The sequence below is a fragment of the Apteryx mantelli genome, chromosome 6 (assembly GCF_036417845.1).
Source record: "Apteryx mantelli isolate bAptMan1 chromosome 6, bAptMan1.hap1, whole genome shotgun sequence".
In the NCBI taxonomy this organism is placed as follows: domain Eukaryota; kingdom Metazoa; phylum Chordata; class Aves; order Apterygiformes; family Apterygidae; genus Apteryx; species Apteryx mantelli.
In genome coordinates, this window is record NC_089983.1 from 29,026,529 (window position 1) to 29,048,902 (window position 22,374).

Sequence of the window (22,374 nt, forward strand, 5' to 3'; positions counted from 1 at the left end):
TAGACACATAGCAGTAATTCCCAGAAGTACTAGAAAGGGCAAGGTAAGCATAGCTATTTCATACAATTCTTTGCACAGTTTACACCTTTGTGGAGAATCACCCAAATTCCTTACCTGATTTTTCAGAAACTCTTCTGCCTTTTCATCCTTAATTTCTCTTGCTTGCTCAACTGCATCATATCCATTGCCATTCTGCACTGCTGGCTTGCCTCCTTGTCACATATTAAACCAGTGCAGATTGTATATTGATAAACCTGCATTGACAAATATCCGTAAGTTATATATAGGTAGATGATAGACTTATTTTTATTACTCTTCTGTCTTGCATGAACACCAAGATAAAATGAGAGGTTTGGGGTCAAGTTTTGATGTAATAACAAGCTTGTACATGTAAATAGTGCCATATTTTTATATTGCTAGCCACTTAAATCCACTCACAGCGTGGATTTTCACTCAACCCATATATGTAATTTCCTTTTTTGAAAAAATGTAGTAACAAGAAGACATAGGAATAATGGAAGTGTTTTACAAAACAAAACATGTAGGCGTAGGGAAAACAGAAACTACTAGCATTTGGGAAGTTGTTCTTTTGAAGCCCAAGCAACACCTTTTATCATTCTTCTTGGTTTTTTTTTGCCAGAACCTATTTTCTGGCTTTTCACGAATTCCTAACAAACCTTTCATCCCTTGGGCCTCCTTTTCCCACCTTTGTTTTTGAATGGAGAACTAGGCCTTTAGGCATGAGTTTGTAAATTAAAATTGTATTGTTCTATTTTATTAAGTGACCCCCTTGGCTATTCCCAGCAATCTCATTTCTAATCCTCTGACTTCCTTAATTAAATCCTAGATACTTATAAACACCTATATAGGGAATTTGATCACAATTATTTGAGATGACATATTTTTGTCATACAAGCAGGTATGAAAAATAATTAACTCCCCTGAGATGTTTAATAAAAGCTAAAATTTGGGAACATGCAAAAGGTACCAAAGAATTTTAATTGAATTAAACTGCAGACTCTTAGGACATCTTTTGTAAAGTTAAAAGTATATCTTTAAAACAATTTCTGTATTCACGGGGAAATTATTTCTTTCAGAAGGACAATGGCAGCATTTGTTGTCCTTTTTCAAGTAGGATTTATGTAAGTACCAAGACAAAAAGCATAGAAATACTTAAAATAGCTTCCTTTCAGTGACAAAAACAGGCCAACTCTTTAATGCATTAAGTGTTCCATCTCAAGGACTTCCCAAGCGTCTGTGTCAGGCCGCCTGCCACACAGCCTGCATGCCGCAGAGACACACTAATGTGGTGGATAAAACCCTGAATCAAAGATGAACCTGCATGGCTTAAAAAGAGCGACATTTGCACCGATAATTGTTTTACTCCCTTTGTCTCACTGCCAGAAAGCCTTACAGATAATAAACACAGACATCACTTAGGGTGAGTAACAGTTCGCTTGTGCATCACTTATTGCTGCTTTGCCATTAATTACATCTTGATATATTTTAACGTTATAGGCATTTCCTTAGAGCATGCCACATTTCATTAAGGTGTCCCGCTTCTCCTAGGGAAGATATTAAATCAAAATAGTTGATCATTTGCCTGGAAATTCGTGCAGTACACCCAAGTACCATGTTATCTGCAATCAGTTTGCAGAAGCCGCCAGTCACGTCCCCACCCCCACAGTACCTGGAAGGCAGAGGCTGCAGCTGAGATGTTTGCTTTTGACAACTACCCACTGCCATTACTTTTAGGTAGCTGTAAGGCAAACCTGCTGGAAAAGGTGGCTATGTATTGTGATTCTAGTGAACTGGGACCAACAGTGACTACTGGTGACAGTAAACTTCTTAAAATCTTGAGGAAAATTGCTTTATGGTTCCTGTCAGGACGACATGCACAAACACAACTCCAGCTGGGAACCAAAACCAAGCAGCAGGAACTTAAGGCCAGAAAGATATCAGGACAAGATCAAGTAAGAATTTCCCTCATCTCCCCCCTTCCCCTTCCTTCCTTTCAGTGGCAAATTGTATTGGAAAAGAGAACTATTTTTCTCTAATGATAACACAAGATTCTGAAATTAAGCACAGCAGGTAGAAATATCCTGCACAGATTTTAAAAGATATTTGCATATTCATGTGCTGAAATGTTTTCTAGCGCTGACAGTTAACTATTCCAAATGGAAAAGGTATATGCTCTGCTGTTGCTCATTCTTCTCCAAGCTCCCTTTTTAAAACTCTAGCACGAAATTTTGGGGGCTGTGTACTCTCATCTCTATTATTCTTACCATCATCCTTTATAACAGACTAATGAACAGAGCAAAATGATTTTGTCTTTGAATCAGATTGCAGCAAATATGTATATTTTCAAAAAATGTTGAGAATGGGAAAAGAGATACTTCTTTACTGAAAATCCTTTGGTCCCTCCTTGCCCCCCCCACACTGCACAAGGAGACCGCTGTGCTATCTTAGGAATGTACCTAGAACATATTTCAGAAGCAAAATCTAAACATTGGCAGCGAAGGGCACTTTATGCAAATGTGTTTCCTGAGTGATGACTCTTCCTCCCTGATGACTCGGGGAAGACATAATAATTTGGGAAAATCAGCAGAGTGCCCTGCCCGTCGGTTCTTTCCTCCAGCGCACATACATCCCCTGGCAAGCAGGATTATGACAGTTAAAAGGTTCATTTGGGTGGGAGCTCCTTTTGAATTACGGTCAATATATCACTGTTGAAAATAGCAGAGAGAAAGCAGAGCTATAAAAGACACTTTTAGGAAGAGGAAACAGCCATCATGCCTAACTCAAAATTGCACTCATCCTCCTTTTACAGCCCACCTGTCAATCCCGTTATCCTTGTCTAGAAAAGAATTTACAGTAACAGTCTCTGCTTCAATCAGTTTCCATGGTAACTGGGTTCTGTTTTGAAACCTTTATGTAAAAACAGCTTGGTTAAAATGATAATGAGCTGGAGTGCTTGCCCATACCTGAACTATACTATACCTTTTCCATTGCTCAAAAATATTGAGGAAGGGAGGTCGCTCCATTTGCCACAGTTCCTTTAGCTCCTACAACTCTTTGTCTCACTAATAGGTCAGACCAGTTTCTTTACCAATTGGAAATCTTACTTCTTCAGAGACATATTAGGGAACTCAGGTACTGACCCGCACACATAATTCTGATTACTTCTTTGTGTTGTCTAAAATCTCATCTAGGAAAAAATTAAAAAATTAAATATTCTTAAATACTTCAGAGATAACAAGCACAACTATAGGAAAATCTTAGAAGAACTTGTAAGGTGGATCTGACAGAGCTCTTTCACAATTACTCTGAAAACTTGCTGTATTTCGTAGAAGATGACAACTCTTAAAATTCTATACTAGGTCTGTTCTTCTCTTTTAAGTTATACTGAGTAGCTTAAAATTCATATAAGAGGTCTTTTGTTCCATAGGAAGTGCTGACAGAATTTGCTAAAAATATTTTCACACTGCTACATCTTCCAGGCACGCATGCCAAAGCCTGCTGAATATAGGTATATACCTCTTAATTTACAACGTTGTCCAAAGACTTGGTAAAGGTCTCAGATTCTGGCATGGGGCAAAGCAATGTTAGTCTCCTGCAATAAGTGGATGTCCAGCTGGGGCCTGTTCAGCACCTTAAATAACAGAAACAAGTCCCTGTTTACATTGCAGTTCACAGCTTTGCTGAGATGAGATGCTACTTTCTTGCCCTTAGCAATACAGAGGAGGGCAGTGCTCAGTGAGTCCTCCTGCTTCCCTGGCGTCTTTTTCTCATTTCTGAATGGCAGTACTATGCAAAGTGTATTTATGCTATACTCTTTATATGGGTTTATGTTTGTATAGGCTAAACCTTGATTGTCCTCTACTGGTACATCTAGATAATATGAACACTTTGATATCCAGTTGCAACTGAAAAGGAAAAACTTAATACCCTTGTCCCAAAGCAAAGACTATGAATGTTCTAGAAGTCGGATTTAGACCTACATCATACCTCCCACAAAAACTTCAAAACCCAAGCTTTTGGATGCATTTTTCTCCACCTCTTCATAGCACTTTTTTTCTAGCACTCTCATTTACCCCCTGTGCCTTAACACTGTGCTATAGATACTAATTTCTGAGGGCAGGGCATTGTCAAATCCCGGTGTCATTAATCTCCTGAATCCCTCTCATCAGTCATGGCAATGACATCCTCACCCTACTCCTGCGCGTCAGGAAAGTGTGACCTTCTCTGACTGATCCGGGCAGACTATTCTTAATTGAACTATGCTTTTCCAGTGGGCATTTTAACTTTCACAGAATGATTTTTTCAATAACTGATGTCCAGCCAACTGGTCTCCAATTTCCACATGAAAGAATGAGTAACATCTGATGCTTTGTCTATTGAAAAAGAAGTTACTTATTTTTAACACTTTGAACCTCTTTCTGACTCAGCTGACCTACTGAATATGCTAAAACTTTCCATGTTGTGCTTATTCCTTTCACAATCTTCTGCACAGAAATGGACACTGATTCCCTGTGCCTTGTCACCGCTGCAGCATTACTGATTCTGTTCTGATGCTCATCTGTGCTCCAGAAATACTGTAGTTTGATGTGCCAACTGGTCACTGTGTAGTGCAACAGGCTGTTTCCTTTTGCTGTGAATATCGTTTGTATGTACATCAGTTCAACTGGTAGCCACAAAACTATCTGAAATGTGTTGTCTGATATTTAAATAAATAGGGTCTTATTTCTTAATTTTTAACTCATTATATTGGCTTATCCTTAAAAAATAAGAATGGTCCTTTCTTAATTCTTTTACATTTTGAAATGTCTTTTATATTAATTATTACCAAGTACTTTAGCCATATCAGTATCTATTACTAATTTAGTGTGTTATTGGTAGGAAATACAAATAGTTTACCTCTATGCCTTAAATACTTCTGTGGTATTTTTTTCCCTGTAGAGCTGTGACTATTCTCATGTGTTATTCTATATGGTAATTTTTCATTTCATTCCGCATTCATTTACTATGATCTTATTCAATACCTTTCCCCCCCCCTTATTGTCCTTTCTCCAAACATATATCTTAATTTGAAAGCTAGTTATATTATGATTAAAATAGAACAACCCCATCTGGATAAAATAATAAATGGCTCGGATATTCACACATCCATGAATCTTTGCATTACAACTCTCAGAAACCTCTGAGGCTGAAGGCCAAATGGACTGTGTGTGAGGAAGTATTTCAAAGGAGAATCAGTAGCTTTATAAGAAGTCCATTGGGCATGCATTGCCAATTTCTGTCCGTGATGGTACGGCCCTTCTCCAAAGCATCTCCTCTCTGTGGTTACACTAGAGGAACCCCGTTCCGAGTGCATTACGCAGAACGAGGTAATGTGTGAACGCTGCTGTAAGAGCTCCATGAGGAGAACTGGAGAAGGCGCCCGCTGGCAGAGGCTGGGGAGCGCGGCGGAAGGAGGGAGGAGTGCTGTGTTTCTGCTCTCTGCCTGCTGCTCTTGCAAGGGGCACGGCAAAGACAGCAGTTCAAAAGCAGGTTTATCAGGATGATTAAAGTTGCTTGCTGACCAAACTAACAAGCTAGAAAAGCACTCAAAACTGAATCAGACATTTTCTCTTCGGGATCCCTGGTTTGGGAGAGTCAGAACTGCAATATGGGAATAGTCTTACGCGCTTTGACTTCTTAACTTTCTCTTGCATTCAGCCAGCCCCTGACAGAGGCACTAGCTTATCTCACAAGCCACCTCTTCTGGCCTCTTCTCAGCCATAATACTTGTCCTGTTAAATGCTCCTAATCTTTATTGTAGTGAGCAATAGTAAATGAGTATTGTTTTATGAAGGTGCAGGAGAGGAAAGAGCAAATTGATGCAATGGCAGAAGAGGTAAGAATAACTCAAACCAAGCCTTCAGGTACACTTCAGAGAGCACCGAACCCTGTTCTGGAAGGCCCAGAGGTTGTGAGCAGGTTCATTGCAAAAGCAGGTTGTGGCCCAGGTAATTTATGTAGGAGACTATTGTGTCTAGCAATCCTTGTGATCACAGCTGACACATATGACTACTCTCATCAGGATTTTTTTTAATAGAATCCATTTAAAAAATGCAGACATTCAGGTCACTTTGAAATTTAATTTAAAAAAAAATCCACCTTGTTTGGAAGTAAGCAGCAGCAGTGAAAATCATTAGCACAAACATAAAGTTTTCTTGTCACCTAAATGTACCAAATAAATAGGCACCTATATTTTCAAACTGAGTTTGCTGTCTCAAAGTAGCAAGACATGGTTAGCCATTAGGTGTGGATCATGGCAGATTTAGGCCTGGGAGTAGGACTCAGGGAAACTCATGTTCCTTGCAGGGCTTCTGGGTCCCGTCCCTGATCTATAACATGCAGACAGAGAGACTTTCTTACTTTGTATGATGATAATAAATACATTCCAGACTGTATAACTCTTCACTATTGTAAGGAAGAGTGAGAAAGTTGCAATGTAAGTAAGTACCCCAAAAAGGAAATAGAAATTAAATTGTGCTTATTTTCTGGTCAGCTTTTAGAATTTTACCTTGTTTTACTCAAAAATTTGCTTTTTCCCATGTGATCTTAATAAAGCTTTTCAATGACACTACATAAACATGAATCTAGCTTAACATATTATTCTTATAAAATTTGTATTGGCTACCAGATCACTCAGTTTCTAGAAAGAAATGCAAGTTTCTGGTATTACTTTTAGAAATGTTATATAGACAATTCATTTTCATCTGTGTGCTGAGAATCTGGGCTTTTGGATTTTCTTCATGAAATACAAACCAGCTTGTTCAATTTCCCACCCTCCATTCTTTAGAAAAGCACAATTTGAAGAAAGCACAAAATCAGCCAGAAGAACTCAATTTGGGCTCTTGAGAACATTTGACATTCACATATTTCCTTTTACAAAGGGAAAAAAAAAAGAATTAATGTGTTTTAAATTACTGGTGTGAGAAGAATCAGCTATGGAGGTGTCTTAAATAAACATTATAAATATGGATACCTTTTGATTTCTAAAGGTAATGTGTGGAACCAAGCAGCAACAACAACAAGTGCAGGGTTAATCAATGATGTAACATTGTCAGTCTGGAGCTGGCATTGTTATAGAAAATAATGGAAATATTAATCTGTATATGGAGAATATCATGAATTCGAAGTTACATGTGTCATAGACACATATCTGGCCAACTCACCAGATTTGAAGTCATGAGTGCCTTATAGATAAATGTGCTTTTAAACCTAAAGTTCAACAGAAAATGTTTGTTAATTTTTGCTAAGATTTCATTTTAGTTAATCAAAACATTTCTTAGAGAAATAGTATTAGGATAAAAACCAAAGTTTTTCACAAGTCTTCCCAGGAGAACTTGTGAACTTCCCTAGCGAATTCTATTTTTATCCCAAAACTCAGGTACAAAAGCAGGACACATTTAAGACAGTGTCAGATATAAGCAGTTTATCTTAAACAAACAAACAAACAAAAAAAAAAAAACAGGAAAAGAAAGAATAAAACAAAAGCCTGTGAGAAAGCTATGTTCTCCAGAAAAGTAGTATCCAAAATACATTGTGGAGAGCTGGCTTGCTAATCTGAATCTAGTAAAAATCAGTGGGCCTTTGTGTTAAATTGTAATCAGCTTTTTTCATTTTTGTTGAGCTGTTTAATTTGGATGAAGAGAAGTCAAATGACAAACATTTTGGTTCAAGGATTTTAATCTTCATTTACACAAGCTCAGTTCCTTTTTATTAGCACAAAATTTACAAAAACACAGTAATAATCCTTAGATTTAATGTAGTCTGTTAATTCTTCACTAAACTGCAGCTTTTCAGTCCTACAGTAATACATATTAGTAACAATTAATTAGTAACAATTAGTAACAAAGTTTAAAATTGAGAAGATAAGTGAAAAAGAAAAATCATGAAAGCCAATGCTGCTTTTCTAAATGTGGTTACTAGTATTATTATTTTTTTGTCTCTTATGTTTGCTTTTCATCTCTATGAACATTACGCTGAGGAACCCTTTTGTAGTTATTTTTGTGTCAGATGCCCAGATGGCATATTAGGTACATTGACCTCAGTGATATAGTCTGCATTTACATTGCCATGGAATGGGGAGCATCTACATGTAGCAGCATAGCATAAAGGCTTTGTCAGAGATAATTTAGCAGAGATTATCTACCTGCATGAGAACTTCAGATTACTTAGTATCTGGGACTAAGGAGTCAGAATTTAGTAGGAGCTTCGCAGTTGCCTTCTCTGGAGCTAGTCGGGAATAGTCACAGCACCTAATTTAGGTTTCCAGGTTAGATGGACAGGAGATCAATGTCTGGCAGCTCTGTGTTAGAAGCCAGGAGAATTCTTCAGGTAAGCAGGAAAGGACTGGGATTCAACTCAGTCTCTCAGGACAGTGTCACTTGCCGTTCAAACATATGCCATGTCTGGCTGGAACAAATAGCTGGGAATATTTAAATAGAGGAATGGAGAATGTTGGGAGCATAATTACTGCATTCAGATGCAAACTTCTAGGCAACAAAAAAATGATGAAAGATAAAAACTGATGGAGTTTGTCCAGATCAGCGAATATAATGATGGAACGTATCTAGAACACCTTTAAGGGATGTTCTGCAAAAGATTGTTGTATCTTTCTTGGTTAACACACCTTTAGAAATACATGGAAAGGCTTGTGAGGGTTATGCATAAGCTCAGGGTAACCAATAGTCCTTGTGGAAATTAAAGCTGAAAAAGAATCAAGATTTGAATCTTTAGCCAATATTCATAAATTTCTTGCACACTATTACATAGAAGTAAAAATGAGAGATGTCTGACCTATGCCTTTTAAGCATTCTTGCCTTAAAAGGCATGATGCTCTTTAGTGTTCGGCTCCAGGACTGTAACAAAACACCTACAGTCACTGACAACAGATGATTTCTTGTGGGGTCCATGGTGGCATAAATCACAGTGCTTTAGTGATATACCTTCAGGTATTAATAACTTGGCTTTTTAGTCAGATTCAGGATGTTCTCTCTCTCTCTGCTCTGCCTTCATTTCCTTGGTCAGAGAAATGTATGAAAGTGTTTCCCTGATTAAAGAATTTGTTTTAAAAACTGACATTCTATTTATATATTTTTATGAATGACACAACTGATACAATTGTATCACTAATTGCACTATAATTTTAGCTCTGTTCATTTGTCTGACCTACAGCCAGCCTTAGATGATAATATGCTATCTCACTGAATAATCAACTCCACTCCTGCTTCATAAATCGGGATCCTCTTTTCTTGGACTAGGGTATGAAAGAAATGTATTCTCAGGACATCTCCAACTGCAACATAATGTAGTTATTTGAATCCAGCCTCACAGTATTACACAGATGGTATTGGATTACATAGCCTTTGCCTATATTACATACTAAAACTGACTTCAGAAAATTGCATGTGTTTGTGTCGGTAGTTCGTAGTAGATACCTATTCTACTTTTTACTGGATAATTACACAGAACTTCAGTTTAAGTTAGATTTCTTTATGGTCCAAATCGTTATTACACAGAAAAGAAAGAACTATGCTCTGTTAAGCTCTTTTTTGAAATTCAAATGGTATTTGTACCTTAGGGACAAGACTAAGGAGGGTAACATGGTTTGCATGAGCTTAAGATGATTAACCTACTTTATATTGCTCTTGCCACACTGCATTGGTTAACCATTATTTTTTAGCAGTGTCTTTAACAATTAGGTAAAGCAGCATTTATCTCTTTTCTATATTTAGAATAACTTACACAAACTAATTTTATTTTTCCTTTATTTTCCATTATACTTGCCATATGGAATGTGTGTAACTAGAATTCATGTAAAAAACCCTTCGATCTCTGCCCTTGACCAGACACGGATGAGTTAATTCTTTCATATCTTTACTCCCCCTCTAGATCCAGTGTCTGTTCCTGTTGAGTGAGATGCTACAGGTTTTTCCACTGGCAATGGGCAGCGGCTGTTAAAATACAGTCAGGCATTTTCCCACTCAAATTCTGTTCTATCAGCTGATGTTTCTCTGAAGCATTAGACAACTGTTTGGGCAGTCCAGTAAAGTAAGGAGAAGGTATCATTGATTACTCTGTCTAGAGTGAAACAGTTGCTTACTATAGTAGTTCTGAGAGACACTCCTGAATACGCATCAGGATTAGATGGCGTTTAAAAGGTGCAAGCCCATAAAAGAATTATAAAAAGGTGGGAGGACAATTACCCTAAAGGTGGGAGATCTATCATATCATCAGCTATTACATATTGGCTTTCTAACAGTACATATCTGGGGGGAAAAAACAGAGTTTTGCAGGTTCATTTCCAGGACTACCTGTAAGGGATGCAGCCCTACAGCCACAGCAAAATTAGATATACCTCATCTCTCTACCCTTCCTTTCATGTTTCCGGAACATAAACTTCAGTCGTCAGCTTTTCAAGATAATATTCAGGCATGGTTTTAATAACTGGGGTTAGAATGATTTCTCAGAGGACATGGGAATTTGCAATGGCCAGTTCTGCTGTGTGTGCAGTATATTTGCAATTCACAGAGGAGCCTGACAAAGGGACTGCCTTTTATTCTGTTTCACTATATAGTTTTCTTTCTGTATTCTCAAATTCTCTTATAAAAATTTTAATACTTGTGTAAGAAAAGTGGAACAGTTGATTTTTACAGCACTGTGCATACTAAGTGTAATGTCATAAGTGCTAGTTCTCTTTTAATTTTTTAAAGATAATAAAGAATTCAAAAGTGTATTATTTAATATTTACACAAAAATGCTAAGTGTCCTTTAATGTAAGAAAGGGCACATACAGTTGTGCTTATTAGTATGTCTTATTGCCCTAAGTTTTTCTGGTAGACATCTAAGTTGTTTTATTATTAAGTAGAAATATTATTAAGTGGAAATACATTCAGACATCCCTGAGAAAATGTAGAGCAAAATAAACATAAGCAATTTATAAATTGTATATATGTAACTAGAAAATTACTGAGATTATGTTTCCATTTCTCAAGGAATGCCATCACAGTATCAGCTTCTTATTGACTCAACTGTGTAAATATTATCTCTTGTCATTCAAAAATGTACACATACATCCAATTACATTTTTACCTTTTTCTTTTTAATAAATGACAGATTACTGTCATGCATCTAAGGGTGAAGCACAGTTCAAATCTTTGCAAGCACGATCCCAGCCAAAATACATAGTGCAGCTTGGCAACAGAATGCTTCCCACTGAGTAGTCAACAAGATAATATACCTTCAGATTCTCCTTTGCCTGATATCATTTTTGGTTCCTGATGTTACAGAATATACAATTCAAAATACTTCAAAGTGTATTTAATTTTCTTTTACCTTACATTTTGCTTCTGATTAAAGTTTTGCAAACTGACTTGTTTGTAGAATAGTGTCTCCTCAAAAAGCCCCATTTACTGTTTAGTAAATGTTCTGTTGCACAGTATAAAAATGTGACCACGTGATTATATGATTATAATCTGATTCAGGTATTAAAATCCACAAGCAAAATCTGGCTTGACATTGGCTAAAAGACATCTCTTCAAGCTGTGAAATCTTAGTGGAAACTTACTGACGAGATTACCTTACCTCTGAAGAGTTGGATAGACCCTTCACTTATGGAAAATCTAGTCATAACTCATATACGCTTCAGGCACATATGAATTATGAATCTTTCACACCTGTAGAGAAAGGCATATATATAGAACCATAGTATATGAGAGAAGCCTAAAGGCTTATTAATTTTGTTCTTCTAGAGTAACTGTTGATAAAAGTGATTTAACTGACTACTGGTGAAGTTTAGCAAATGTTCTTTAGATATGGGAGTCCCAGACCTACTCTCATTAAAATCAACAGGAGTGATTTCAATTCTCCGGAACTACTGTGGAGCTCTAGTTTTAAATAATTGTGGAGCTCTAGCTTTAAACAATTGTCTGTAAAGACAGAAGCCAAACAGAAGACAGGCACTTAAACTTAGGAGTCTTTCTTGGAATACCCCACAGTCTATCTGCTATTGTAAGGACTATACAAAACTCCAGAAGAACAGACTGACAGTAAACTCATGGTCTGCCATTAACCCTATGATAGACTGTAAATGGATCTCACTCCTGTGTTGTGCAGCCATGCTTTAAATGAATACTTGAAAAAAAGAATAGAATTGTTAAATGAATAAGCCCATAAACTACCTATTAATAGCTGTAGATTGGTAGATCTGGCATGTATGGTTTACAGATCTGCTTTATTTACACTGCCTCTAGATGTCCAGCACTTTGGGATTAATCTGATGACTGAAGAAATAAAAATGTAAACTGAAAATTAAGTTTAAAAAAGGTAAAAATGTAAACTAAGATAAGATAAGGATGTATTTGTGATGGCAAAGATTGGTCTGCATTCAGATTTATACAATCATACCTAATGCTAATTTTGGAGAGGTTTTTTTGCCTATGAGAATCCCACCACAACTGAGAAAAGAATTCTATCTTAGGAACATTCGTTAAAAAAATATTCCTACATTTAGAATACATAAGTGATAATGTTTTAATAGTGCTTCCCCTAATCCAAAGAATTCAGTGCCACCTTTTTTAGCATTTCCTAAGGCCATACATTTCAGAAACTTTAATATCTCTTTCCAGAACTGTAATAATAGAAGATTTTCATTGGCAACATTTAGGAGTGTTAAATTATTGCTGCAGAAACAGATACATTATAGTGCACAAGGGAAAAGAGAGAATGGTTTTCCCCCACAGCAGATTTTCAGTGTATAGTATATGATTCATAGGGAGAACAATCATGTAAATCAACTCTACTTTGCTGTTTGAATAGATTTAAAGCTAGATTTATTTCCAAATTAAGAAAGTGTTATCAATGTAAAAGAAAAAATTCTCACTAGCAAAAAACTGCCTGAATACTAAGCACACACTGTATATTATGCATATAACCAACTCCATTTGAAAAGGTAAAAAGATTTTCTTTGACAAGAAATTGTGAGGCATTGACATGAATTCTTGAAGAGACCAGAATGGCCTTCTAATATGACATATTGACATATGACCTTATTATCCTATCAGGATTTTTTTTTAATTCTACAGACTAGACGCTAAGAAAAATTAGCTTTTAACTTTTCTTTAATCCATATGTTTAATCCATACATTGTACTTCACTATTTTACTTCAATTTGATTTCACATACCCAGGTCTCACTCATTAAGTACAGACTCTTCCACCACCTGCCCAGTTTGCCGCTCCGTGTCCACAGTGCTGATACGTTGGGTATTTGCAGAGTAGCTCCTCTCCTGATCCTGCACCACATATGATGGATGTAGCTGATGAGCAGATGTGTCAACTAGTTTTGCCTGCAGTGCATTGTCCTGAAACAGGACAGAGGCACCAACATTGCATTTCAATGGGAAATATGTTGCCAGCTGGGGAGAGGTTGGTGCCACCTCCCTGCCAGCCGTGGATTCTTTCCACGCAGAAAGAGATTGTTCCCCTGCCCTCGCTAACTTTACTGGTAACATTTGCAGAACAAAGAATATCATTGTGCTGGATTTGCATCTAGGCTCTTAACCTGTGCCAATATGATTTTGAAATTACATGCTTATTATTTTAACAACTAAGATAACGTAAAACAATCAACTCACTAGTTATTCCATTTTTATCCTTCCCACAATCGTTCTTGCCCTCCTTTATATTGAGATCAAGTTATTGCAGCTTTACGTTTGGCAACTCAAACGTTGATTGTGCATCTGCCGCAGAAAAGAACGTTGTGCGGGATGCAGCACCTGTGTGGGAACCACAAATTCAAGCAGTCAGCTCACACTGAATTCTGTGGCCTTGACTAAACTGCTCTTTATGCCTGGGCTAACGGAAGCCTTGCTTGGACATGTTCATGCAAGTTGCAAGCATACTTTTAACTGCCTTGTAGACATGGCCTCAAAAGTCAAGCCTTTCATAGCAGAATGCCACAAAATCTGAATGGTAATGTCCATAGTGCCTCAGGTGCTACAGTGATGTTACCTTATAGGGATAAAAAGTACATTCACTAGTAAAGTAATACTCAGCTCTAAAACTACATTCACTAGTAAAGTAATACTCAGCTCTAAAAACCATAGTCATGTACGCTGGAAGAAGCTACATTTCAAGTCAGTATTAATCCACAGAATCCTGTTTGTGTATATATATACACACACAACCCATATATATGTATTTTTTTACTTACAGTGTGTGATGCAGCTATTTCTTGGCACTTTCAGTATGTTTAGTGGAGAAATTATCTGATAATAGAATGATTTTTCCCTGCAGTTTTTACTCATTTAGCACTATTTCTATTTCTGACATGGAGCACTGCACATGAAAACTGTCCAGATGTGGGTAATGACTAGAAAGGTTTCTGACTAGATTCTCACATGGATGAGATATCTAAAAGGAGCAAATACTAAAGTTTGTAGCTGCCATAGTATAAATCTGTATCAGCAGAAGGGAGGTGTTTTTAGCTAGCTAAGATGGTGTACCAAGGCTGCAACTGTTTCTTTTCTTCCTTCTTATTGGAGAACAAACAGTCAGTAACTCTTTCCCTTCTCTTGAGAAGCACCTAGCTTCTGCGTCCCACTGCCAGGTGTCTATCCATCTGATCCAATGGAAAGCACATGGCAATTTTTTGATATTTTATTTCTTTCTGTGGAACAAACCCTCCATTTTGCAAATGTACTATATAGACTTCAGCAATGAATCGAGGCTATGTTTTCTGGGTTCTGTAGGCACTATGTGTAAAAAGCCAAAGGTTATTAAATGCTAGTTGTAATTCACTGGTTAGTGTAGTATATGACCCAATACTCTGGGTGTGATCTGCTGAAGATAAAAGTTGGCCTTCGGGCCAAAATAAATAAATAAATAAATAAATAAATGATTCACATCACACTTAGGATAGTTTTGGAGGCATAACTGGTCCTGGTGGCTTGACCAAGTCTCATAATCTCTAATCACACAGTAGTTTTCGTGCCATTTCAAGCCACAAGATGAGTTCTGTTGGGTATTTTAAATCTTAATATTTTTCTAGTGAATTTTATGACAATATAATATCAACACAGTGAACCTGTGCTGTGACAATTCCCAGAATGAACTGACTCCATCAAACCCTGTCCTCTCTAAACATGTGTCTGTACTGAGAATGAGAGATGAGGTATTTATTGCCAGAATCTGAGAACTGCTTCTACAGCACCTGTCTGCACCCGCTAGCATTTCATCTTTTGCAAGTATTTGGGTATCATCACACTATAATCATGAAGTTCAAGCTTACAGGGTCTGGGAAAGCTTCAGCCTGCTCTTTTCCCCTTACCCTCCCTGGTACAGTTCTCAGCCTGTGGGTGTCTTCTCCCAAGCACAGGTTTATCGGTGAACTTTAAGAATTCATATCCTGTCCATAATATTATTGCAGCAGCAAAATAAGGGCAGTGTATACAGTTTCTGAGCGGTTTGTCCCTGTAGAGATTTTATTGACTTGATATCATTTTTAAGTTGAGTAGTAAAAAAAAAATTTTTTTTGACTTAAAATATATAAACAATTCAAACAAAACTATTACTGGGCTGATTCTGAGTGGTTTAGAACTCAGAAAGAAATTAAAACAGGTAGGGAAGGAGATTTGCTTTTTATTCCTCTGATAAATTTACTATATACTACTAAATACTATTCTATACTACTAAATATTAAAAAAGAGAATATGCTGTAACATCATTCTTAATGTACCACTTAATGAGTGGAGGGAGTCATTGGTACTGGGTGTGATTTAAGTTCATTGCTAGCCTCAGCCGTTACTGTCCACAGTTGCATTTTAGGTTGCACACTGAGTCTTTTGTCTGTGGAGAAACTTTCTGTCTGTGGAGAAACTCTAATTAAACCGGATAATGCAATTCATGAACTGTTTCTGGATCACTGCTCTTCTTACTTTAATGGAAATCAATGAAAAATAAGTAGGCTTCTACAGGAGGAAATAAAAGTACAAACTCAATCTCAGAAAAACAGTCCATGAAGATTTGACAAAAGTAGAACACATTGATGACCTGCATCCTTTACTGGCTTAATACAGAAGACTTGTCTTGGAAATGCTAATGTCCAGATGACACTATTTCATGCTACTTGAAATACTCTATCAAATCGTGCCACCAGTATACAGCCAAACAAGCCAGAGTTTTAAAATGAGTTATCAAATCCTGGCACTGGTGCACAGGCGAACAACCAGGGCTTTTACAGTAGACCGCTGTGGAATGACCAAAAAAAAAAACCCGCTAGAAAGGAAACCAGAGCACTTCTGTGGCTGCGATTACACTAGAAAAGACTGCAGCTTGCTCACTGCAGCAAAACCACTGTCTCTAGCCACTTCTTTTCTAATTACATTTAGCTTTTAGACTTCCCCTAAAACTGTAAGACCTAACAGTGACTGCTGAGGAACCAAAACGCAGCACCAACTTCCAGTCATCCTGGCCCTTCTCCAGATTCTTTCTCTTTATCTGTACACATGTAGCTTTAAGTGATTTGTGCTTCTCTGGAGACCTAAAGTGTTCTTCCTTTAACAAGGTGAATAATAAGTATTAATCTGAAGAAGCACCATTTGTGTAGTTGTGCACAATGTGTTATTGCTAAAGCAAACCAAGCAAGGCAGGATTTTGGATAGTAAAGCAGAAGTTGGGTTGCTTTCCTAGTTTTAATGAAGATCCTGTTCAGACTTGAGGATGTTGCTTGTTTGTTGGCAGGGTGTGTGTGTTTTTTTTTATTGTTGTCACATGATACAATAAGAATGGTTTCCATTCTCCCACATGGGATGTAATTTGTAGTAAAATATTAATCAGTTTTTGTCATGAACCAACAATTCCACAACCTTGCAGTTACTATGATAAGGTAGATTTGTTGTCTGGCAAGGTAGAAGAGCCCAAACTTTGGGACTCTGCTCCAAATCTGTCCAGAAAGAAAATCTGTCCAAATTCTAGTTTTAACATTCTAAAAGAATCTTTTGCAGCTAGACTCTGAATATTTCTATCTCTGTAACTTGTTTAATATATGTGTTTTGTAACTGTATAGGATGCTTAATATGCTTAGATTTACATGGTGTCTTTAGCAAATTGTAAACTAGGGGCAAAGTCCTTCCAACCTTGCAGCGGCAACAAGGTGGGTGTTTGCAACAGTTATGTGTAACCTGCACAAGAACTATATGCATCATTGCAAGTGGTTGGCAGGAAAGGAGGCCAGGCCTCTATCTTAGCCAGAAAGCCCAAGCAGAAGATGCCTTTAAAAAAGTATTAATTGGCAGGTCTTGGATTCTCTATCCCAACTCTCCTTCCCTTGCTGCCTTTGTTAGTTCCAGCTGTTTTCCTGAACCTATGTCTTTCACCTGAAACAAGTAGATGAATGAGATTTCTCCTCTAAGACAGGAAAAACTGGTTCTCCTGCCTCCTAAGCATCAGTGAAATTAAACTGTTTCAACCCATTAATTACAAAAGCGTATTCAGTTTTCCAATACATGATGTGAAATGAGTTCTACAAAAACATGAAATAAAATTTAGAGGCCAAAAAACCACAGCCAAAATGATCTATGTTAAAAAAAAAAAAAGACAGTAAATCAAACAATGCTTATATTATGTGATAAGAAATACTTGCTCAATAGCTTTGAAATTCTCATTTCTTAATAACTCAGCCTTCATCAGCCTGAGTTGGCTCATTTCTCTGTATGGTTTTACTATCTGTTGCCATCTAAGAAACCCCTGATAACAGAAAGTAATATTCAGTGCTGAATACTTTAAAACATTTCTGTAAAACCCTTTTTTAACTTTGATGACAACATGCAGGTAAAACAATGACAAAAGAATTTCTTACATGACTTGTCTCACATGAAGAACAGCATTGGAGTATGCCTAAAATAGATGTCTATGATTCTGTATTTGCCTGAGCTTGCCAGCTGTTCACCTGAAATAAGAGGCTTCCTGGTGTTTCTCTTTGCATGTATCTAACAATTTACTCAGCATCTAATCTCAACAGTCATTATCTACCTTAGTTGTATCATCTCCAAATGATCCTTTAAATATTTATAACATAAAATGTTTTAATATGACAAATGCGAGCAAGATCCTGTAAAATATGAAAAAAGACGTTAGGGCTAGACTTCAGATTCTTTAATAGTGTATAACTGATTTTCTCAAGATGAAGTTTGGGAGTACTCAGTATTTCTAAACATCAAACTCAAGATCAAGTTCTCTTAAGTTATTCACCTCCGATTGAAATAAAAAAAAAGGGTATGTGAATTCAGCAATAGCTGTTGCTTAAAAATTTGGCTTTATTCCATTGCAGTAGCTTTCATGAGCCATACAGAATATGGCTCCCTGAACTCTTACTCATCTCTACCCTTAAATTTGACACTGTTTTACCAGAAACAATTACGGCCAGCTGAAATTATGCACCTTAATTTGACTCAATAATTTCCACCTGCTACCTCCCAGAAGTCAGGTTATGATCTTCAAAACTATTTCAGCTTGTTTTCATATGACATCCTGTATCTTTGATTATATTGATTCAAAATATACACTATCATACTATTAAAAGGAAATTAGCATTTAAAGGCACCTGCAAGTAATTCAGAATCCTAAAGCAATATAAACATAGCGACTGGGTGAAATTCAGATCAAAATAGGGAGTGAGTCCTCTTGTTTCTCTATCAAGGAAAGTTTTTGCAAAGGAAAGAGCCTTTTGTGACATTCCACTTGTGTCAACCATGGGTATCTCGTTTGCATGCTGGCACCCAGAGGCTGTAGATTTTGGAGAACCTGATGCAAGTCAAGGCTGTTCTTGCAGCGATCCTACATTGTGTCCTGCATACTTCCTTTTCCTTTCTTTTTACTCACCCTCTAGGCCTGAACAAGGTTTCTGTGGCTCAGGAAAAAAACAGTGGAAAAGTTACCCAGGGTGAGGTTGTGACACACCGCGCACAGTATTTGTTTCAGTGGAAAGATGCTGTGTGCCATTCCAGTGGTATCCTCTGTCCTGTCCCTGCATCTGTTCCCTGAATCTCTGAATCGTGTGTCATGGTTCACAAGGACATTTTCATCTACAATAAGACAATTTTTTGATAAGAGAATGGTTGTGCTGGCAGTGCATTTTACTCTAACTGCTAGATTTTTCCTCCTCGTAGTACAACTCTGTTGTGTTCACACGGGAAGAGATGTTGGAGCACTAAGTACTGGGATTCACTGTGGCCACATCAACACAGTCTGTAGCCATCAGGTACCCAAAACATGAATCCCTCCATTGCAGCTAATAAAACTGGACAACTTCTTCAAAGCCTGGGAGAAGACAGAATGAGAGTATATAAAGAGTTGCTGCTTTGTTCCTATATTTTTATAAGAAAGCTATTGTACCGCTGCCTGAAATTCACTGAGGTATAAATTAGCCAAGACCATTAAGTTGTGAAGGAAAGTCATGTTATTTAAGATCTTTCACTGACGATTCATGCTAAGTTGTTAAAGAAAGTCAATTTATTTATGATCTTTCACTGTTTTTTCTGTCTAACATATATCAGACAAATCATCCGAAAGTCCTAATGAACTCACAATTCAATGTCATTAAGAGCTGCACAAACAATATAAACTGTAGATCTTCAGATATGAAAATTCAATTTTATGTTCAAGTCTCAAAATATCCTGAGTCTCAGAATATCCTTCAGGCTATAAGTTATCTTGTCTAAGGTTATTTCTTCTCTATGGAATATTTGTAGCTGATTCCTGTGGTAACATTAAACTTCTAACATTCAAATTCTAACATTAAAAATATGGGAGACTTCTGAAATATTTTCCAACTTGATGCCTAAGTGATTTAGGTAATTACTCCAATTTAAGCAAGTACTAACAGAGCATAGGCTTTCAGTATTGGTTCTTGGTGATGCTAACAAGTTTCAGCTCTCTAAACTCAGTTAATGAAAATTGTACTATCTGTATAGATACCTAGCTAGGAATGGGAGGAATACCTGATCTCTTCTCTCCTTTACCACTGAACAGTGTAAAATCAGTTCCACATTCATGCTAGCTAAGACAAAGAGATTTGAAATACTACATTTTGAAAATAAAATTTATTTGTCCCTAACTTAGCATTTAAAGTAGTACATTTTAACCTCAACCATTTGTTTTGTTTCTGTGACACACTGAAAAGAAAGATTCAATTTTAACCAGTGATTAAGTTTTCATGTGAACTAAAACCAAATGCTACAACTATTTTTACAAAAAGAATTGATAGGAGAGGGCAACGTAGATTCAAAATGTTGGGAATAAGCAGAAGGTCTTTGGGATAAGAGTCTAAATTGGAGACACTCCTGATGGAACTATTACCCAAAGATAAATAATGAGTACCCACAAAATGCTTTGTAGGATTTCAGAAAAATATCATTACCTTCTGGTGAGTGAAAAACAATTTGAAAATAATCCAATAGTTTTTTTTTTCCAGTCAGATAGCTTGTTTTTATGCACACTTTTTTGGATAAAGAATTCTAAGGATGATACCTTTTAAAAAAGACTGTGTGTGTGTGTGTCAAAACATCCACTTTTAAGTACTACTCCTTGTGGTTTTACAGCTCCAGTATGACATAGCAACATAAACTCTTGCTTTGTCAAATGTGGCATTTGACACAGATTCCACAGCACTAGCTTTCCATTTCCTTTTAAGCCTGTTATTACCATGGATCCTTCAGCAGATTGGGAATGGTGTTTAGCACTTTCCCTCTTACCATAAATTAAAGCCAACAGGGTTTCTTTCATCACCACCAAGCCTCCATCACTCCCTAAAAAGGGTATCACTTTGTCACAGATAATTTATAATAGGCCCACATATCTTGATTTAAAAATATGGTAACCTGCAGAGCAGAACCATCTGTACCATCAAATATTTAGCAGAAAGAGAACTATGATGTTTGAATGAAGATTTTACATTTGCTAATAAACTCAACAAACTTATATTTAAAAGTAAAGGAGAAAGGTTAATTAGAAGAAGCTATCCTTTTATGATGGCTTGATTAGAGGAATAAGAAATTTCCTTCTACGTAGAATGAGAAATGAAAATTGAATGTGAAAGTGCAAATGTAAAGTCTGCATACAAATGCTGCTAGAAAAATATTTCTAGATATCTCCAGCAACCCATTTGATCTCCTTTCTCAAAACCTAGCAATTAATTTCTTTGCTAGACATTTAATTTTTTCTTTCCCAAGACTTCCAAATTTTCAGTTTTCTCTTAAAATAAAAAAGAGGCAAAAAACACTTTTTCTCATATAAACAGTAAACAAAAGCATACTTTACAAATCTCACAAGTTCTAGACTTGGAATTCTTTCAGCTTTGCCACTTAACAGTGAATCCTACCATCCTACAGCCACTGAGCAGAACACAATTGTACGCTGAAGGAGTATAGTTTGAGGAATGAAAGAACCTCCCCAAAATCACAAAGTTGGCTAAGAGTTGTCCCTCTCAGCACATATGCCAGTTTTGGGCAGACACTCACAGTGTATTTGTTAACAAGCAAAACCTAATTTATTGGACTCTTTTGAATAAGGTCCTTCATGACCATGCCAGCCTATACATAGTCTTTTTCTATCAATTATCTTAAACTATGTACAAAACATCTCCCAACTACCTTAGTTACATACAAGTTGGGCTCATCTACATAGACTAGATGGGAAGTTTCTGGACCACCCAGGAAGGTGATGACTAAGTGTGCTGGGTAAGCACACAGGCATGGCCCTGATACACGGCTTCACAATTATAACTATAGGACAAACTTGAATTTCATCCTTATATCACAATTATAACTTAAATTCCATAGATCTTGCCCTACAAGGTAGCATGGAGAGAACATTTGGAAAAGAAATTTTGACAGAAGCACATAGTGAGAAAAGCATATGAGAAATTTTCCATAAAATGGTCCATCTTCTAATTCAGGTGTCTGAACTGAATGTACTGAACAAGCATTAGGCATAGGGTTGCATGCACACCAGGGTTTTGCTGATGTAAATCAAGTACAACACTTCAGAAGGGCCATAATGTTTGCTTTCCCGATAGGAAACAAAGGGAAACTAAGAGCTGACATTTTCTACTAAAAGGCTGCTGTGAAACTGGCCAAGAATATGGCTCTGTAGTAGTGATTTCAGTAATTAAGTCTTCTTGCCATGGCCTTCCTGATTCCTGTGGAAGCCTGGTTTAATTATACCCTTCTAAAGCCTTGTCCCAGTATTATCTCCTGTGAGCATACAGTACAGTATATAAATAATAGTGATAAGGATGCTATTAGAGTTACCTGCAAGATCACAA

At 36.9% G+C, this 22,374-nt stretch overlaps 1 long non-coding RNA gene across 1 annotated transcript in view; it reads right to left on the bottom strand.

Annotated features, from left to right (window-relative positions):
• LOC106499291 (uncharacterized) overlaps positions 1-22,374 on the bottom strand; it is a 150,956-nt gene that overhangs the window by 57,271 nt on the left and 71,311 nt on the right. Inside the window, exon 2 of the long non-coding RNA XR_010884588.1 lies at positions 115-254. This is a non-coding gene — a long non-coding RNA (uncharacterized lncRNA). The remainder of the gene's footprint in view (positions 1-114; positions 255-22,374) is intronic.